The 20188-nt window shown below is 41.0% G+C and overlaps 1 pseudogene; it reads left to right on the top strand.

The window, feature by feature from the left end:
• Positions 1-18383: 18383 nt before the first annotated feature.
• On the top strand, positions 18384-20188 carry LOC148716748 (uncharacterized; annotated as a pseudogene).

Below are 20188 nucleotides of genomic sequence, written 5' to 3'. Positions count from 1 at the left end.
TACGGCTGAGAAGTGTAAAACCAATAAATTAAGCGTCTTCGCGGTAGTTTATTGCACGTCTAAAAACTCAAAATGACTTCGTTGAAAGGGACGAGGGATTCCAACGTTTGGAAAAAAAAATTGTAAGCGATCCTGTGCACAGTGAATGAATGAATTAAAATATTTGAGCGTACGTGTTGTAAAATTGCCAGTTTGGAGCTTATAAACACCAAAGCAAAGTTTCTACACGGTCCCTCATAATCCTCGTCATTCCTTGGCTTCAGCTATTTGAATTTCAAGTAGTCTTTGAGGTTTGAAAAGGAAAAGTTAGACTTTCTACCTACGCATTTCACTTTGCGTTCGCTGCGTTCTCCATGTGCACACTGCTTCGATCCTTCGACAAACCCGGCGGCAAAAATAAAGGCAGATTCACTCGGTAAGGGACAGCAAGCTTGATAAATATTCCCGATAAGCTATTTTTAAAGATGTTAAGTGTATTTCAATAGTTAAAATTGCTCAGGAGAATGTAGAAAGCGAAGAAAGAAGCGAGATAAGTTCACGTACCACAGACTACGCCGAAACCTTCCCACTCGCGTAGAAGGATTTCCCGCTACGGCTGGATGGGAACCACTGACATGCGCAATGACTCGTTTCTGGACAATTTTACTTCCGGTAGCCGTAGCAACGCCAGCCGTAGCGATTTGCTTAAACTCCCTATTTGTTCAGTTCCTACGGTGATTGGAGCTCGTGATGGTGTCTTGGGAAAGTCGTCATTAGTTAAGTTAATTTGTAAGTCTAGGAACGGAAAATCTCTGTGGTAAAAGGTCACGTTCGACTCATCTCGTTCTTAGAGGTGACTTAAGATGTAAACATGTGATAACCATGTTTCGTAACTAGATAGTTACTATGGTTAGCAGGTGGCAACTTGGGGGTGGTACTTGTGAGCCCCCCTTCTTATTCAATTTTTGTGATCATGATGTTGTTATGTAACCCGGTCTTCTAAGGTAATTTTTCTTAACAAACCCTTTCAAGTGTGAATAATATTTTGTGAATAGGTTAGTTGTGATTTTTATATTACCAATCTCGTCTCTGGTCTTGCCGATCTCAACTGTAAGAATAAGAAATTTAAGCTAGAAAATTATTTTGTAACTGCGCAAATAACTCTAAGGCGCATACCGAGTAAGTAGGAACTGTCATGCGTAATCTAACATGATTCGCTAGCTGATATGGAACGATGACGATACATAAAGATTGACAGCTTAATAGTGCCACTTGAAGTGACACCTTTATAAACGGTGACCTTTGCTTTCCTCATTAGTTAGATAGAAGCTAGTCCCCGTTGCAACAAATTGAAGAGAAAAGGGATTAAAGAACGAAGGATCAACTGAACAAACGACGAGTGTTAGAGATTTTTACCTCTAACAGTATTATCGCTCATTAATTATAACGTACGTATGTCTTGCATTTTTAGAATTCTCTCCCTTGTGATTGTTACGTGTCAATATCTCAGTATCTCTTGCACTGTTAGGATTCTCTTTCATTGGACTGTTACATTAGCATCTCATGCACTTGAAGGATTCTCTCTCAGAGGATTGTTAGGTTTTTATACTTGGTATCCTACGCGCTTTAAGGATTCTCAGTTTTTGGTTTGTTACGTTAGTATCTCGCACACTTTTAGGATTCTATTTTACTGGATTGTTACCTTGGTATCTCGTGCAATTTAGGATACTCATCTATTCGTAAGTTGTTTTTAAATAAATTACAAATAGATAAATAGATACTCAAAAGTATCTCGGGTACTCAAGATTTTCTTTCATCGGATTGTTAATTTAGTATCTCTCCCACTCTAAGGATTCTCATTCATTCAATTGGAACGTTAGTCTTTTGCTTACTTTCATTATTTTTAACTTAAAAGAAATATAAAAAGTCGCCCGTCATTAATAATGTAGCTAAACATTCTAGCTAGCGATAGCTTGCAGGACACTCGACACAATCTAAACGTGAGTTGTCGAACAACATGAATGGTGCGCAGTGGTGTGTATAAGGAGAAGTCACCAGCGAAGCCAGCGAGTTATCAATATTAAAGTATTGTGTTCAATTTCAAGCGAAAATCGGTGACGTAAGACAAAACAGACTTGTAGACTATATTTGTATAAAATATAAAAGAACCACTCGAAAACAAAAGAGATATTTTTAAGCATATCATTGAAGAATATATTTCGCTATCCACCTCTGAGCAACACGCGAGGGATTTGCAACGGAAATATGCTAAAGGTCGCAGGCTACAGCATATCATTGCTAAGTACATGTACACTATTGTAGCTCTACTTTTTTTTAGTTCTTATTGTTTTGGTCACTTCAAAATATCATCTTTGCACTCTTGTTCTTACATTACAACAAATTTCGGAGAAAAGCGGCTTAAAATCTAACGAAACCTATCGCGCTGAAACAAAGCAGACACCCATTCCAAAATCTCCATCACAGCATTCAGCAGCCAAATTGGAAATTAAAAAATCAGTTCGGCCAAAAGAAGAACGCTTGAAACACCCAAAGAGGTTCTTCCAAGTGAATTTGATTTAGATTCCTCATTAGAACAGCTGTTTGAAAGGATTGGTGTGTTAGCCAGTAATCTTGCAACGGAAGATGAACAACAGGATGTAAAACCACATTACAAGATCCACTGATTGTCCCTCAAGAACAATCATGAAATACTATCCCAAGAAACTACGTCTATACTACATCAAATCGAAGAGTCGTTGTGAAATTATACTGATCGAAGCCAAGAAAGTATTACTTAACGCCATATAAACCATGTAAGTGAAAAAACACTCCAACTAACTTCTATTTTCAACACACTACTGCGAAAACTTCAAAACTAGTTTCGTCTACGACCTCATCAGTTGATGACAAACAAAAACTAAAAATTTGAAAAATTTTTTGAAAAAAAAAAAAAAATTGAAAATTTTTAGTTTTTGTTTGTCATCAACTGACGAGGTCGTAGACGAAACTAGTTTTGAAGTTTTCGCAGTAGTGTGTTGAAAGTAGAAGTTAGTTGGAGTGTTTTTTCACTTACATGGTTTATAATCGAAGAGTCATCCCCGATAAAAATCACTTCACATGATAACACTGAAAACAAAAGGAGTTGTGGGTCACAAAATTTCTTCAGACTGATGAAATTATAAAATTTACTAGAAGCAGATCAACTTGTGAGCTACCAATCCAGTTAAAAGTAATAACCAAACTGGTGATAAATAGGAAAAATAGGGATATCAATTTGGCCCTGTTTGTCCTGGATATTTTTTCAGGTTACGGCCACTACAAGAAAATCTCCATTGACAAGTTCCTTAAGGATATTAACAAAATGAGTTTCAAGATTTGGATCACTAGTTTCTCGACATTAATTCCGTGTGCGCAAGCCCAGCGATCATCACAGGGCCCGCTTTTATAAACCAATTTCACCTGAGTGAAATATTCCATTTTTCATTTTAGAGGGCGAAGATTGACACCTACTAGATTTAATGGTGCTAATCTGCGCTTAGAATCAAAGTAATCAAACACGCTCAAATCGAAGAACTCAGATGGAATTCCTCGCTTGTTCCCTGTAACCCAATTGACACATGTTTTGTCTGACTTCGGTGACAGATATCGCAATGTAACAGATCATCTTAACTATTCCTTGTTTGCTATTCAAGGAGTTGAATATGAAACTCAGTTAATTCAAAGAAAGGCGAATCTAGTCTGTTAACTAAATCAGGTAGTGATGTATTTCATCCTCATTGTAAAACGTTGATGTAAGTGACAATCCGTTTTTGAATTTGTCACTTACATTGTTAGGAGGGTAGATATTGACTAGATTAATATCAACGTCGTTGCACCTGATCAAAACACTGACAATACGACCTTGTGAGTCCTTCTTCCAAGATACGATTTCGTCTGAGCATTTCGAAAAAATCAAGGTGACGACACCACCCTGTTTCCCGGAGGCAGGGGACCAAAACCTACGGCCCAGCCATCTACGGGATAGAGATTTGATAGTAGATTCTGAATGAATTAACGTTTCTTGTACAGAAGAGACTTCACAGTTGGACTTCTCGTTCAAATCAAACAAGAAATTGTAGGTAAGGGGGTTTGCTAGCCCCCTTGCATTGATAGTTAAAGTTTTCAAGGATTCTGGGAAAAAAAGACACATTTCACTTTTCTAGCCCCCTGACATTAATAGTACAAATTTGAAAATGCTTGGAAAAAAGACTCATTTGAAACATAATAAAGGCTTACTTGGACTTCTTAGAGTGTCTATTTCTTCCTTTTTTCTTTTCAGTAGGGGTAGCTTCTTTTAGGTATGGAGATAGATCAGAAGATTTTCTCTTTAGGTCATAAGAAGTTTCCATATCAGCTTCAGAAGTACTTGGAGGGGTCGAAGACGCGGTAGGAGTAGATATCGAGGATGCAGGAGGAATGGGAATCGAAGATCGTGGCTTTCCAGTGGTGAGAGTAGGTGTAGTGGCTTTCCGGGTGCAAGCGAGAGATGTTTCAGAAAGGCGAGCAGGTGTACGACGAGATAATAGTTGTTTAGGAGGTTTGGAAACGATGAGGCCTTCAGAATCTAAAATCGGGGAATGAGAAGCAGCAGATGACGGTTGAGAGAGTTGTTCGAGCTGTACAGGATCAGACGGTCGTTCGGAGGGCTGTTCGATTACAGGATCAGGCTGGCTAGGTTCAGATGGGGGTAGGGCAGTTAAATCAGGCAAGGATTCATGTTCGGCAGATTTGATGACAAAAAGGTGGCTAGTGGAAGGTTTTCATTAATGGAATCGTCAGAAGCGAGCGGTAGGTTTTCATCAATAGGATCAGAGCTGTCGTGTGCAGACATTTCGATATTAGATGGCGTGGAATTTTTGTGCGTAGGGTTTTCTATAATGGATGGCGTAGAATTATCATGGAGGTCTTCGTTTAGATCTTCAATATTGACTTCTTGGACCTGATCAGTTTGACTGCCTTGAACAACTGGGTAAACCCAGGCCGTATTCGCAATTAACGCCAAAGTGTCCTTCCTGTTTACATATACAGCACAATAATGGTCTTGGACAATTCCGGGCTTCATGGCCGACACCTTCACAATTGAAGCAAATTTTGTTTAGGCATTCATTACTGAAGTGATTTGGTCGATTACATTCGCGACAAGTTGGAGTTTGGCCGTTGTGTTTTATGAAAATCTGATGTTTACCAAAACGAATACAGCTAGGGATTGGCTTGATAACGCGTACCCGATAGTGGCGAAGACCGTTGTAAATGTTTGGCGCGTATGAATGTTTTCCTCGTCGATAGTGCAGAACTTCACAGTAGGGCGTTAAGCGTTTAATTATGGCAAGGTCGGACAGTTCAAAAGGAGCATCGTAAATAGTTAGGAAAGAAAGCGGTTTATCAGTATCTTGTTGAGCGATGGATTCAGGGTCGATGTTTAGAGAGTTTAGGCCTAGAAAGCGTTCTTTACCGGTTGTGGACTTAAAGGTAACGACAACCTCACCGTTAAGTTTACGTTGAAGACACTGTATGTCAGTCGGCGAACTTCAGTTTCAGCAAAAGCATCGAAGACGGCACGGGCAGACGTACTTTTTTGCGGCGTAAAAAAAGCAGACTTCGGTCTTTGGGGCATATTATTTTCTGATACCCATAGTTTTTAGGGTCTTACTTCATTTAGTTCAGTCGTGCGAGCAGCTCTTGAGGCGTAAGAGTCGCCATTAACGGTCGAACGGGGTTTGCAAATTGTCTTCAGCAATCATTTCTTCTAACCTTCAACATTCATTGTAGCATTCTTACTCAGAAACAAAAACAGGAGTGAAAATAGGGCCCAAACGGGCAAACTAATCTCAGATAAATCGCAAACTTTGACTAAGAAGGAGTGCTGAAAACATCCGATCTAGCCAAAAGGCCGAGAAGCGATCACTGTTTCGGCCTTCTGGGCCTCATCAGTGCAGTTTTTTTATGTTTAAGGTGGACGGCCGGGCCCCCGATGAAGGGAGGTGCAGTGCCCGCCGACCTACATGTCTAAGCCCAACCCATGGCAGACGTGCAATGCCTTAGGGATGGGGTCCACCAGAAACGAGGGTCACCAGACGCCAAACTCACTGGGAAATCGAACCCCACCTCACCTAAAAATTACACACTCACTCCAAGGAAGAACGCACTTACAATAATAATACCAGACCAAAACCAAAACGATAATAATAGCCCCTAGCCAGCCAAGGGGTGGCACTGGAAAAAACCAAAACAATAATTATAGCCCCTAACCAGACAAGGGGAGGCACCAGAAAAAACCAAAACAATAATCATAGCCCCTAGCCAGCCAAGGGGAGGCACAACAAAAACCAAAACAGCTAAAAAGCAAACCGGAGGGAGTCACCATGCACGGATGCAATGACACCAAGGGCACACCACTGCCGATAAAACACGCGACGACGCCTATTAGACTTGCACCGCCTGAAGGAGACTGGTAGGTAGGACTTCAGGCGGGCCTTGATGGATGCAATCACCGCCACGGCGCTAGGACGAATATCACGAAACCGGAAATCATTTCTACACAGCCAGATACAAAACTTAGAGACATTGAGAAGGTAGACAAAAACACGCGGAAGAGAAGCAAGGTAACTAGAGTTAAAGCCAAAAAGGACATGACGAAGAGTGATGACAGGACACATAGCAGAGAAACAAAATAGCAAAGACTGCACCCAGGCGAGAACACTCTGAGCAAGTGGACAATAAAAGAACAGATGCTCGAGCGACTCGACCCGGGGCCCACAAAAACAAGAGAGGGGAATAGACAAACCAAACGAGGAAAGACGCCGGGCGGTGTACAGGACGCCGTGAGCAATCTTCCAATTCAGATCGATAACACGGCGATCAAGATGAAAGAAAGATAAGGCGCGCCACGTGGCAGGCCAGTCGATATTGGGGTGGATGAACATAAACTTTAGAACACAATGAGGCTGGACCATGTTCTCAGAGAGAAGATACAGGTAGCAAGACTTGGCAGACATTGTCAAGACAGGAGAACAGACAAGAGGACACGAAGAACCATAAACCAGAGAGTTTTTGGACGTGGCGAAAGCCCCGTCGAGCTTACGCCACGCCAGTACCAGAGCTTGATAGAAGGGTGGCAAGACCCTAGGGTCAAAACTAAAAGGACGAGAAAACACAACAAAAGGAGAGACACCAAACAAGGAATTAAACCAAAAAGACATGAGAGTGACCCAACTGGAAGGAGAAGAGACAAATCTCCTCACCCATTGGCCCAGGAGGGCCCTCACCTTAGACTGAACATCCACCACAGAGAAACCCCTAAAAAGGGGGGATTGAACAACGGCAGAACGAGAGACGAGCTCCCGCTTGCCAGACCAAAAGAAAGAAAAAACCAGGCGAGAGAGCGCCACCTCCACCCAGGCCGGCATGTGGATAAGAGAGGCCACATACCAAACCCGGGAGAGGGCAAGAGCGTTAATAACGAGGGCCTTGCCACGAAAAGACAGAACACGAGCACGCCAAGACTTGAGAACATGGTCCACCGCATTGATGCGAGGGCGCCAGTTGTCTTCCTCAAGGTTACCGGGGCCAATGAAAACCCCCAGCACCTTGAGCTTGACAGGAGACCAGTCAAAAGGAACTGGGGGGTCCGTGCGACCCCGCCATCCACCCAACCAGAGACCCTTAGATCTGGAGAGGTTAATCCTCGATCCAGAAGCTAGTTCATAACACCTATATATGTCAAGAGCAGCCGAGATGCCTTCATCCGAGGTAAGTATGAGATATGTGTCATCCGCGTGCTGAGAGATGGGAGACAGCGGAGGACAACCTGGGAGAGACAGACCCTTAATACGGGGGTCTGCACGAATGCTACAAGCAAGGACCTCCGAAACAAGAACATACAATAGTGAAGATAATGGACACCCCTGCCGAACACCACGAGAAAGACCAAAGAAGGGAGTTAAGTAACCATTAACATTTACTGCACTTTGCACACGAGTATAAAATAAGTCAATCCACGCGACAAAAGACGGACCAAAACCCATGGCGACCAGGGTGGACCGCGTAAAACCCCGATCCACCCGGTCGAAGGCCTTTTCTTGGTCAAGAGATAGGATTGCGACAGGGGTGCCAGAGGACTCAGCATAGCTGACAACATCTCTCAGTAACGCGACATTCTCACCAATGAAGCGGCCAGGGACCCCACACGTCTGATCGCGGTTAACGACGAGATGTATCACGCGGAGAAGACGCCCGGCCATGGCCCGCGACGCTAACTTATAGTCCACATTTAGGAGAGATATGGGGCGCCAGTTCTTGGGATTAAGACGATCCCCCTTCTTGAATGACAGAGTAATGACCCCTCTGCGCTGAGAGAGAGAAAGAGAGCCAGAAGAAAAACACTCATTAAGAACAGCCACAAGATCAGCACCAACCACATCCCAAAAGCGGAGATAGAACTCCATAGGGAGCCCATCTAGACCTGGCGTCTTGTTGCGTGCCATACCCTTGAGAGCGTCAAAGACCTCAGATGGTGTGAGTAGGCCCTCGCAACTATTGGACTGATCCTGAGGAAGAAACGAGGACAGATTACCGAAAAGGGAAGATTGGACATGAGAGTCTGTAGGCGAAGCAGTATATAGACCAGAATAGAAGGAACCAAGAGAAGCACAGAGAGCAGCAGAAGAAGAAACAATTGAGCCATCAGGCTCTCTCAGCGCAGAGATGCGACGGTCGGCGAACGTTTTTTCTCTAAACGAAAAAAATAACGCGAGGAAGTCTCACCTTCCTCAACCCATTTGACTCGCGCCCGAACCTGGGCCCCCTTCGCCACATGAGAATCTAGGCGAGCAAGCTCAGAGAGAGCCGACCGCAGGGGATCCACACAAGAAGTAACCCCCAAATCGACTTTCTCCTGGAGATGTTGAACAAGGCGCACCAAGGCGTCTCTACATGCAGATGTCTTACGGGCCCTACTGGCACAAAAACGGATGGTCAGCCCCTTAATCCGGCTTTTCCCCCTATCCCACCATTTAGCGAGAGAGGGAAAGCGAGGGACAGCAAGACGCCAAGCGGACCATTCCTCCCGGACAAGTTGACAATTATCCTGATCTTCCAAAATTGAGGTGTTGAGCTTCCAGAAGCCAGGGCCAGGAGAAAATTCTAAATTTGGCGTCGGTTGTTTTGACCAATGTTGTTTTGATACTTTTCCTTCGGTTTATTCTTTATATTCGATTTATATTTCGGTCTTTTGATTTGTATTGCGGATAATCAGCATACTTAGACTCGAAAAGAACTAACCAGATGTTTACTGAAAGCTACTTGGGAGCATTTGTGGAGTATCGTTGAACTTGCGTTTACGTTTGAGGGATGGAAGCCATTAATAATTTTAGAACATCGTGGATCGTTATTGGGCTGTTTGGAAGTGCTTTAATTACCGGAGGTAAGAACCTGAAGCGGTGAACTCTTTCTTGCTGTATAGATGAGCTCATAAGCTTGCAAATCTTCTAGATCACGCATAAAACTGTAGAGGAGAAACTATCTTTGTGATATATTATGAGGAAATATTCTCCGGGGCAATGCTTACACTTTCCGTAAAACGCCTTAACTGTTAACGCCTTGTTCATTCGTGCAAGTAAGTGGTGAGGTATAAGTATATTACTTTGATTAATTCATTTTCAAGCTTAGTTTAGCTACAAACAAATGCAAGAAATAAAAACATAAATAAACAAATGCTGGGATTTGTGTGCTGTTTTGCTATTGCTTATAATCATAATCTAACACGCTGACCGCTATGAACTATGGGATCGAGCGTCGGAGTCGATCACTCTCGCTGTCGCGTTCAGGCCCCATGGTCGCGTGTACTATTTGTCCATATTGCCTTCTTCACTCGTCGCTTCCTTCAGTTGGTTCAGAAACGATTAGGGTTTCCAATCTGTCACAGTTTTGTTAACCAATATAATGCAATAGGATGGCTCTTTTTGTGATGCACTGGTGATGTTCATAGAGGCAAACATATTACTATGCGTACCAGAAAAAACACGGGTCCGTACCCATCTCCCAAAACATGGTACTGATTGTTTACACGGTCTAAAATGTGAAGTACGTACTCCTCTTTTGACACGTCCGTACCCGATTTTTCTCCCGTGTAAACGGCCTTTTACTATGTGTGGTTTACCAAGTACGATTTACTACGTATGGTTGACTCGAGTGTGATTTGAAAAAAAAAGTCACTTTCATGAAAATTTAGTGATTACGCAAACTTTAAGCATGTAAGCTAGCTTTTAAGGGGCCATTTTCATGCAAATAAAAGTTTTTCCTAAACTAAAATTAATGAGAGCTCTCCTTATTGCTTTTGCCCTCTAGTACTATGAATATTCCGTTTTAATTTATTTTATTTTGAAGAGAGTGTGTGTAGTTCTTTCCAATAAGTGGGTAGATTTCATCATAAAGGAAATTATTGGGCGACAATCTTTAAACTGAACTTCTTGTGCTAACATAAAAAGCTATGGATTTAGAACTTGAGCTCGTTAGCTGACTAATAAAACTTTTACTAACACCCAGAAATCTTCTCCTAGAGCGAGGAAATAAAAAAAATTTTTTTTGAGCTCAATTATTTCGCAAATCCTTTAACTCTTTGCCGAGTTAAAAACATAGATACTGATAAGATCATTCGGCGTACTGTCAGGACCGCGACCTAAACCTAGTTTTCTTACTCATTAACAAAACTAGCTTATTCGTTCGATTGTTGTGTCAGCGTCTCGCGCACATTTAGGATTCTCTCTCTTCGGATTGTTGATAGAATCGCATCATTGAATAAAATCTCGCATTCTGATTGGTTAACGAAGCGAGGTATTTAGCGTGGAATTGCGAGTTGAAAACGAGGCTAAGTGAAATTTTTTCGTATCTACGTCACTAAGCACAACAACTATCGTCCAATTGTTACAAAGTTTGGTTTCTAAGTCAATTTAAAATGTTTTCAAAACTATTGTCACCTTCTAAAGAGCAAAAACAAACAAAGCGTTTTCAAAGTGAGCCGAGGTTCTTCCTTGTTTTGAATTGAACTTCAAATTCTTGGAGAGGCATGAAAAACCTCTTTCGCTCGCGACAACCCGAAAGCGAGGAAATCTTGTGAACACGGCCCAAAAAAAACAATCTCTGAGCTAACAGGTCACGCCAACCCGGATACATTATCCATCTGCAGCCATGATCTTTTAGGAAAACAACAAAGGATGTCAAGCAAGTTGGCTGGGTTTTCCAGTCGTACAACTACGACTATCACAGCTGCTAACGCCAGTGACGGTCTACGCACTAAAGCTTTGCGAGAAATTTATGTCAACAGCCTTGCACTTCCATCAGTAATTGGCAATAACACAATATCAATGAATAACGGCATTGATGATCTAGCAATAAGAGTTCCAGGTGGATTTTTCACCAATGTATCGTTCAACAACTCTCCAATGAATATCTCCAACTTTTAGTCGAATGCTCATCCCAACAATTCAGCTAATGACAGTCGCCTGTAGTGAATTTCTTCTAATAAAAAGATGAAAGTTTTTGGGCTTTTCATGAAACACTTCTTTAGTTTTAAAGGAATAAATAATCGATCAATACACGTATTTGATCTTCAATGCACTTACCTTATATTAATAGTCCTTTTTACAGTTGTGGGCTTGGTGGCCAGGCCTTTGAACAAGAGTAAGGTTAAGGGTGACCTTGTTATGATAGAGATGTTGCTGCTTTTCAAATGCAAATTTCTTTGTTATCATGCTAACTAGATACAGGTCTATCACAACAGGGTCACCCTTGTTCAAAGGCTTGGCCACCAAGCCCACAACTGTAAAAAGGACTATTGCGATGTTATTGCACTTGAAATCAGTACTTTCATTTGCACACTTCATTTCTCTCAGTTTGCCACCAAAGCCGGGTAAAAGGTATAAATTATTTTCCTTCTCGAGCAAATTATTGGAATTTTGAAAAAGGATGTTAATGATAAACGGCTTGTGAATCCAGTGAAATACCACTATTATCCCTAAATAGTGTGAAGCTTGTTCGAAAATTAATGTAAAATCAAGCACGAGGTACAAATAAGATTGTCGAAGGTTCAAACGTGTACGACTAACCTTGCTTTCTATTCGCTAACATAATGACACTTCTGACAGTTGGCTTTAAAATGGCTTTCTAGAGCGCGCGCACGGGATAAAAACAAACAATAACATTGCCGATTTAATTTCTTGTTTTCTTACTTTCATTCAGTCATGCGATTCAAGGAAAATTGATTACCTGACTCGTGAATTCCGCGTTAAATTGCACTTGAAAACCGATATCGCACTCATCGCTTCGCGATTTTGTGTGATATCGGTTTTCGCGTGCAACTTAATGCGGAATTCCTTCGTCAAGTAATGAATTATCCAATAGTATTTCACGCGCTTTTAGAATTCTCTTTCATTCGATCGTTACTTGGGTACCTCGTGAATTTGTAGGGTTCTCTTCCTTCGAAGTTGTCAAGTTAGCGTCTTGCGGCATTAAGGACTCTCTTTTATCGGATTATTTCTTTGGTATCCCGTGCACTTTTTATTTTTCTTTCATTCGATTGTTACGTTAGCATCTCATGCACGTTTAGTATTATCTCTCATCAATTATAACGTATGTATGTCCTGCATTTTTAGGATTCTCTTCCTTGCGATTGTTACGTCTCAGTAGCTCAGTATCTCTTGCACTGTTAGGATTCTCTTTCATATATTGTTCTGTTACATTAGCATCTCAGGCACTTGAAGGCTCTTTCATGGGATTGTTACGTTTCTTTTTACTTGGTATCCTACGCGCTTTTAGGATTCTCAGTTTTTGGTTTGTTACGTCAGTATCTCGCACACTATTAAGATTCTCATTTATTGGATTATTATCTTGGTATCTCGTGCAGTTTAGGATACTCATCTATTCGTAGGTTGTTTTCAAAGAAATTACGAATAGATGAATAGATACTCAAAAGTATCTCGGGTACTCTCAGTTAAGATTCCCTTTCATCTGATTTTTAATTTATTATCTCTCCCACTCAAAGGATTCTCATTCATTCAATTGGAAAGTTAGTCGATGGTTTTACTTACTTCCATTATTTTTAACTCAAAACATATATAAAAAAGTCGTACGTCATTAATAATCTAGCGGAAACTCCTAGCTAGCGACAGCTTCCAGGACACTCGACACGATCTAATCGTGAGTTGCCAAACGACAGGAATGGTGCGCAGTAGTGTGTACGTGGACAAGTCGCCAGTGAAGTCAGAAAGCAATCAATATTAAAGTATTGCGTTAAATTTCAAGCGAAAATTGGTGTCGCAAGACAAAACAGAGTTGTCGACTATATTTGAATAAAATATAAAAGAAGCACAGGAAGACAAAAGTGGTGTTTTGAAGCATATCCTTGAAGAATATTTTTCGCTATCCACTTCTCAGCAGCCTGCATGGGATTTGTATGCTAAAGGTCGCAGGCCATAGTATATTGTTGCTATATGTTTGACTAAGTACATGTAGACCATTATTGTTCTACTTTTTTTTTAGTTCTTGTTGTTGTGGTTACTTCAAAATATCACTTTTGCACGTCTGTTCTTAGATTACAACAATTTTCGGAGGAAAACGGCTCAAAATCTAACGAAACCTATAGCGCTGAAACAAAGCAGACCCCCATTCCAAAATCTCTATCAAGACATTCAGCAGCCAGGTTGGAAATGGAAAAATCAGTCAGTCCAAAATCTTTATAATGAACGCGCGAAACATCCAAAAATGTTTTTCCAAGTGAATTTGATTTGGATTCTTCATTAGAACAGCTGTTTGAAAGGATTGGTGTGTTGGCCAGTAATCTTGCAACGAAAGATGAACTGCAGGATGTAAAAGTGCTTTACAAGATCCACCAATGGTCCCTCAAGAACAATAACGAAATTCCATACCAAGAAACTACGTCTACACTACAGTAGATCAAAGAGTCTTCCCCGGTAACAATCACTTCACAGGATAACGCTGAAAAGAAAAGAAGTTGTGGGTCAAAATATTTCTTCAGATGATGAAATTTTGAAATTTACTAGACGTAATTCAAATTGTGAGCTACCAATCCACATGCAAGTAATAACCAAAGTGGTGGTAAATAGGCAAAATGAATATATCAATTTCGCCGTGTTTGTCCTGGATATATTTTCAGCTTACGGCCACCACAAGAAAATCTCCATTAGCAAGTTCCTTAAGCAAATTATCAAAATGGATTTTAAGATTTGGACCACTAGTTTCTCAACGTTGATTCCGTGTGCGTAAGTCTAGAGATCATTACAGCGCCCGCTTTTGCAAACCAATTTCGCCTGATTTAAATCTTCCATTTTTCGTTTTAGAGAGCGAAGAGCGATTCCTACTAGATTTAATGGTGTTAATCTGCGCTTAGAATCAAAGTAATCAAACAGCTCAAATCAAAGAACTCAAATGGAATTCCTCGCTTGTTTCCTTAACCCAATTGACATGTGTTTTGTCTGTGAATACGGTGACAGATGTCGCAATGCAGCAGATCATTGTAAATATTCCTTATATGCTATTCAAGGAGTTGAATATGAAGCTCAGTTAATTCAAAGAAAGGCGAATCTAGTGTGTTAGCTAAATCAGGTATGGATGTATTTCATCCTCATTGTCGAAACGTTGATGTGAGGGACAATCCGTTTATGAATTTGCTTCTCCTTCTTAAAACACCTTTTTAGTAAACTCGCTTTTACCGGCTGTTGACGCCTTTACAGAAGCAGAGATATAAGATCATTTGTAAATGCAGAGAAGATTAGTTTTAGTAGCTATGTAGAGTTGAGTATTTAACAATTAATTGCCATGCGCAATAGAAAATTCTTCTATTAAAAATTGAGTAATATATGTCAATAAGTTATTATAAACTATAAAGTACGGCGATAAACTCGCTTTGTAAAGAGTGTACTGAATGAGACAACCAAGCCCCTACATTTTCACATTATTTTGTCATTTTGAAGATTCAAGCTATGAGACATCATTTTGATCAAGTAGAGCTTTGTTTTGTTTTATAAAATGTTTTCACCTGCTTTCAGTATACAGAGTATTCTGCCTCCAAGATGAGTTTCAGATTTATTAGTGTTTTTGCTTTTGTTCATGGCATTTCTTTTGGCTCCTGCTAAACACGTTAAAAAACACAAAGGGAATCGAAGCTACAAGGTGAAAGTATCCTATCCTATACTATTGGGAAGCAGGGATGGCGTAGTGGTGAGAGCACTCACCTCCCACCAATGTGGCCCGGATTCGATTCCCGGTCCCGGGAGTGGGTTGAGTTTGTGTTAGTTCTCTTCTCTGCTTCGAGAGTTTTTCTCCGGGTTCTCCGGTTTTCCTCCCTCTCCAAAAGCCAACATACAGCTGATTCCAGCTGGCTGTATAGCGGCCGCCAGAAGCGCCATTGTAAGCTTTCGGTTCGACATTGTTGAGCTGCGTCGTTGCTGTACTTTGCGAAGGCGATTAGCAGTGAAAATTATTATTATTATTATCGGAAATGAGACAAACAAAACAAGCATCGAGTCAGTCTTTAGCCACTTCCTATATACTTTACAACAAAGCCTTTTTTAAAATTTTGTTCAATACGCAAGGAAAGGCTTTATGATCTTGAAGAAATATAAACTTTAAATTGACAGCCTACGGTAGGCGATTGACGGCAGTTATATATTGTGTTTCTAGACATCTGGAAAAAAAAAAGGGCAAAAACGTAATGAAAGCAATAATAATCTGAGTAATTTGAAGTCATTATTTTTCACTATTGACCAATTATCCCCTGAAAGGTTTCACGAAAAACTTTCCTGTTTCAGCTTATCTATTACACGGTTGCAACTCATCGAAAAACGAAAGAAAAAACACTAAATAAAAGCGAAAAAACCCATTTGGTCAATTTTCGCACGACCTATTGCATTTCTACAATGAAAATAAGGTATAAAATCTTATCCTTTTTTTTTGGAGGCTTTTAATCAAATGCAATTGTTGAAAGAAAGCCTTTCCGAAAATGAGTGTAGCTCAACTGTCTTATCGTCTTCTTAATGCCTCCTGGTTAGCTCAATTGGTAGAGTGCCGGAATGTTGGGTGGGAGGTCGAGGGTTCAAGCCCCAGCCGGACCAACACTCAGGGTCCTAAAAGAACTGAGGAGAATGTGCTTCCTTTCTAGAATATCCAAAAAAAATGGATAGATATTTTAGTCTTCTCGGATAAGGACGAATAAACCGTAGGTCCCGTCTCCTGCAGGGTTAGGGGTAGGAGACGTTAATTTCCCACGCACGAAATTACTGTGTGATGGATGTTCTCCCCTGGGATGGGAGGGGTGGGAAGATAGCAGATCACATCAGCAAAATAGCTGCCATAACTCAACCAGCTCAAACAAATAAAGATGGGATGGGATGAGATGAGATGAGAATCACAATTTAGCGTTGAGAGGAGGTTCAAACAAACATAGTAAAATACCTTAGAGTTATATAGCAATAAAGATATCTTCCGCTGGTCCGCGGCAAAAACAGTATATTCTTGATTATTAAAAACTAGATCATTGGAAAACGCAATTCAAGACTTTTTATTGGCTTAGCCATTATGGTATATCAGCCAATACAAATATGGCAAGCACGTGTCAGCTTAAAATTAAAAGGGAGCTAAAAATTTAATAAAATTTTATAATTTAAATGGTACTTACCAATACTTGGCTGTGTAGCCGCGTGATGCGGTTCCAGTGCAGGCCCACAAATTGACCCTAGCTCACCATAGAGTTTCCAGTAGCTCAGTGGTTAGAGCATCCGACTAGATCACGGAGGGTCGTGGGTTCAAGTCCCATCTGGGGCTCGGATATTTTCTATTACACTAAAAATTGTTTCATCTTTACATGCTCACTTTGGAGGTTGGTTGGCCGCATCTTCATATGCCTTAATGTGACAGCGTGATGCTGTTAGTGAGTTTCCACAGGTGCTTACCAATACTTGGCTGTGTAGCCGCGCGATGTGGTTCCAGTCGAGGCCCACAAATTGACCCTTGCTCACCATAGAGTCTCCAGTAGCTCAGTGGTTAAAGCATCCGACTAGATTACGGAGGGTCGTGGGTTCAAGTCCCATCTGGGGCTCGGATTTTTTATTTTACACTAAAAATTGTTTCATAATTTAAATTAACGTTTTTAATAAAACAATGATTCCCCTCGCGCTTGTTGGATATGAGATGATTATAGCCAACGAGGCGCGTGGCGCCGAGTTGGCTATCTATCATCTCATATCCAACAAGCGCTCGTGGAATAATTGTTAATTAGTTTTTGTATCTATGGACTTCTATAAGGTCACAGATAGTATACTGTCCAGAGTGTAAGTCCGTTCCTCCGTCTGTCCGTCCGTCCGTAACAAAAGAAACCTTCGGATGATGCTCGGAATTCAGTTCGGACTTCTCCAATATCGTCCGATTTTCGTATCTCCCTTCGGCGATCGTGATCACTGGTTTTTGTCTCCTGCAGGTTTTGTATCGCACTGCTGCGATTATTTGCTCCGCAAAAGAAATATTTTGCCCCGTAAGCGAGTTTTTATGTCGCAGTGCTGCAGCTATTTGTTCCTCGCTTGATTGTTTACTCAGAGATCCACATGAAAGATAAAAATCGCTAAATATTTTCGCATGTGTGCAAATAGGCATGCGGATCAAATTTCAATGTGGATATGCAAGTTTGTCAGTGTGAGGAGAGATCTCAAGTTTCGTGGTATTTGTTAATAGGAAGCAACACTAAAATAACCAAGAAATATTTCAGGACGACAGTTTTATTCAAAACAGTTCTTGATTTGCTGATCTAGGCGAAAAACGTACGAATTCATCACGTGTACAAAGTCCATATTTTTACGAAAATCCTTAAGCCTCCCCTATCTACTTTGCACAAGCAGGAGCACATTGCTGTGGCACATCTCGATGACCTTTCCTTGCAAGGGCAAACTTATGAGGAATGTATCCAAAATGTTGTAGACGCCATTGTTTTGTTTGACAATTTAGGCTTGGTTGTGCATCCGGAGAAATCCATTTTTATACCCACACAAGTCCTCACCACCTTTGGATTTATAATAAACTCGGTTACAATTACAATACAACTGACCAGGGAGAAAGCTATCGGTTTACAAAGATCCTGTACTGAGCTACTAGCATGTTCATCTCCATCTATTAGAGAGGTAGCCAGGGTCATTGGGAAAATAGTTTCCAGTTTCCCTAGGTCATGAACGGACCTCTTTATTACCGACACTTGGAAAAAGATAAACCTATAGCCCTAAAGAGGACAGAGGGTAATTTTGATGCAACTATGATTTTATCGAACCATGCTAAATTCGAATTGCAATGGTAGATACAAAATGTGGAAAATGACGACAATGTACTACATCATCCACAGCCCCATCAACAAATTACTACAGATGCTTCCCTTCAGGGATGGGGGCCTAAATCGTCAGGGGTATCCTCAGGAGGAAAATTGGTCCCATTCAGAGTCTAAGCACCATATCAACTATCTGGAAATGTTGGCTGTTCTCTTAGGTCTTCAGACTTTTGCTAAAAACAACGACACACACATAAGAATAATGTGTGATAACACTGCAGCAGTAAACGTCATTAACCATATGGGAACAAGTCACTCAGATCCTTGTAATTCTGTAGCTAAAAAGATCTGGGAATATTGTATAGCTTGCAAGATATGGCTTAGTGCAGCCCATCATACCTGGTAATCAAAATATTGTTGCAGAATTTGAATCCAGAAGAAACCAGAGAGAATCTGAGTGAAAGCTTGACAAACTGTCAAATTTTAATGCTCTGGAGAGACTAGGTCTTAAACCTGACATTGACTTGTTTGCCTCTCGTTTAAACCATCCATATTCTAATTATGTGTTTTACAGACCAGACCCAGAGGCTCTTTCCATTGATGCATTTAGCTTAGATTGGTCTAATCTTAATTTGTATGCTTTCCCTCCCTTTAGTGTTATTCCAACAGTGTTAAAAAAAAAAATTGAGGAGCGAGGGAGCACAGGGGGTTGTTGTGCTGCCGGATTGGCCAACACAAGCATGGTATCCGGTAGCCCTCCAACTACTCAAACAAAAACCAATATATCTGAAAGCCAGGAAAGACCTTCTTCAGCTGCCAAGTCATCCTAAGGAGATTCACCCAATTTGGCACAAACTGAGCCTACTTGTTTGTCTCTATCAGGGAAGGATTAACCAAGTTTGACTTGTCGCCGGGGGCAAAAGATGTACTTGTGGCCTCATGGAGAGAAGGAACCTCCAAGCAGTATCAAATTTATCTTGGTAGATGGCAACAGTACTGTACAGGAGGAAGCATTAATGTTTTTCAACTGGGAGTAACAAATGGTGTTGAGTTTCTTGTTTCGTTGTATAAGTCAGGTCTAGGATACAGTGCTATAAACACGGCGCGCTCCGCGCTCTCCTCATTCCTTGTTTTAGAGGATGGTGTGAAGTTTGGAGAGCACCCATTCGTAGTTCGTTGCATGAAGGGAATTTTTGAGCTGAAGCAATCCCTACCCAAATACTTTGAGATTTGGGACGTTAATGTTGTTTTAGGATATTTGAAAACTGTTGATACCTTGAGTTCCTTGACCCTTAAGAAGCTAACTGTAAATTTGACCATGTTACTATGCCTCACAACTGGACAGGGAGGACAGACCTTACACAAGTTTGATGTAAACTATATTCATGAAATGGATCGGACAGATGCAGAGTAACTATATGTGAGAAACTGAAACAGACCAAGCCTGGAAGACATCTGGCACCCATCGATTTGATTGTTTATCAAAATGTTAAAAAACTTTGCGTCGCGGAACACCTTAGGGAATAATTGAAACTCACAAAACCTTAGCGAAAGGGACACTCGCAATTATTGATAAGTCATGTCAAACCTTTTAAATCTGTATCCAAAGATACCATTTCTATGTGGGTCAAGCAATGTTTAGAGTCAGCTGGTATTGATATTACTAAATACTCGGCTCAAAGCAGAAGAGCTGCATCAACATCCAGTTGCAAGGCTCAAGATTTAAACTTAGTAGAGATTATGGAGAGTGCAGGGTGGTTTAACTCAAGCACTTTTGCGAGATTCTATGATAAACCTGATGACACTGATGCAGCTAATTTCGGCTCAGTGTTACTGAGTTCAGACGCACTATGA

This window comes from Stylophora pistillata, chromosome 14, assembly GCF_964205215.1.
Source record: "Stylophora pistillata chromosome 14, jaStyPist1.2, whole genome shotgun sequence".
Taxonomy (NCBI): Eukaryota; Metazoa; Cnidaria; class Anthozoa; order Scleractinia; family Pocilloporidae; genus Stylophora; species Stylophora pistillata.
Note: the sequence above shows the minus strand (reverse complement) of the source record. Positions and strands in the feature narration are given on the sequence as shown.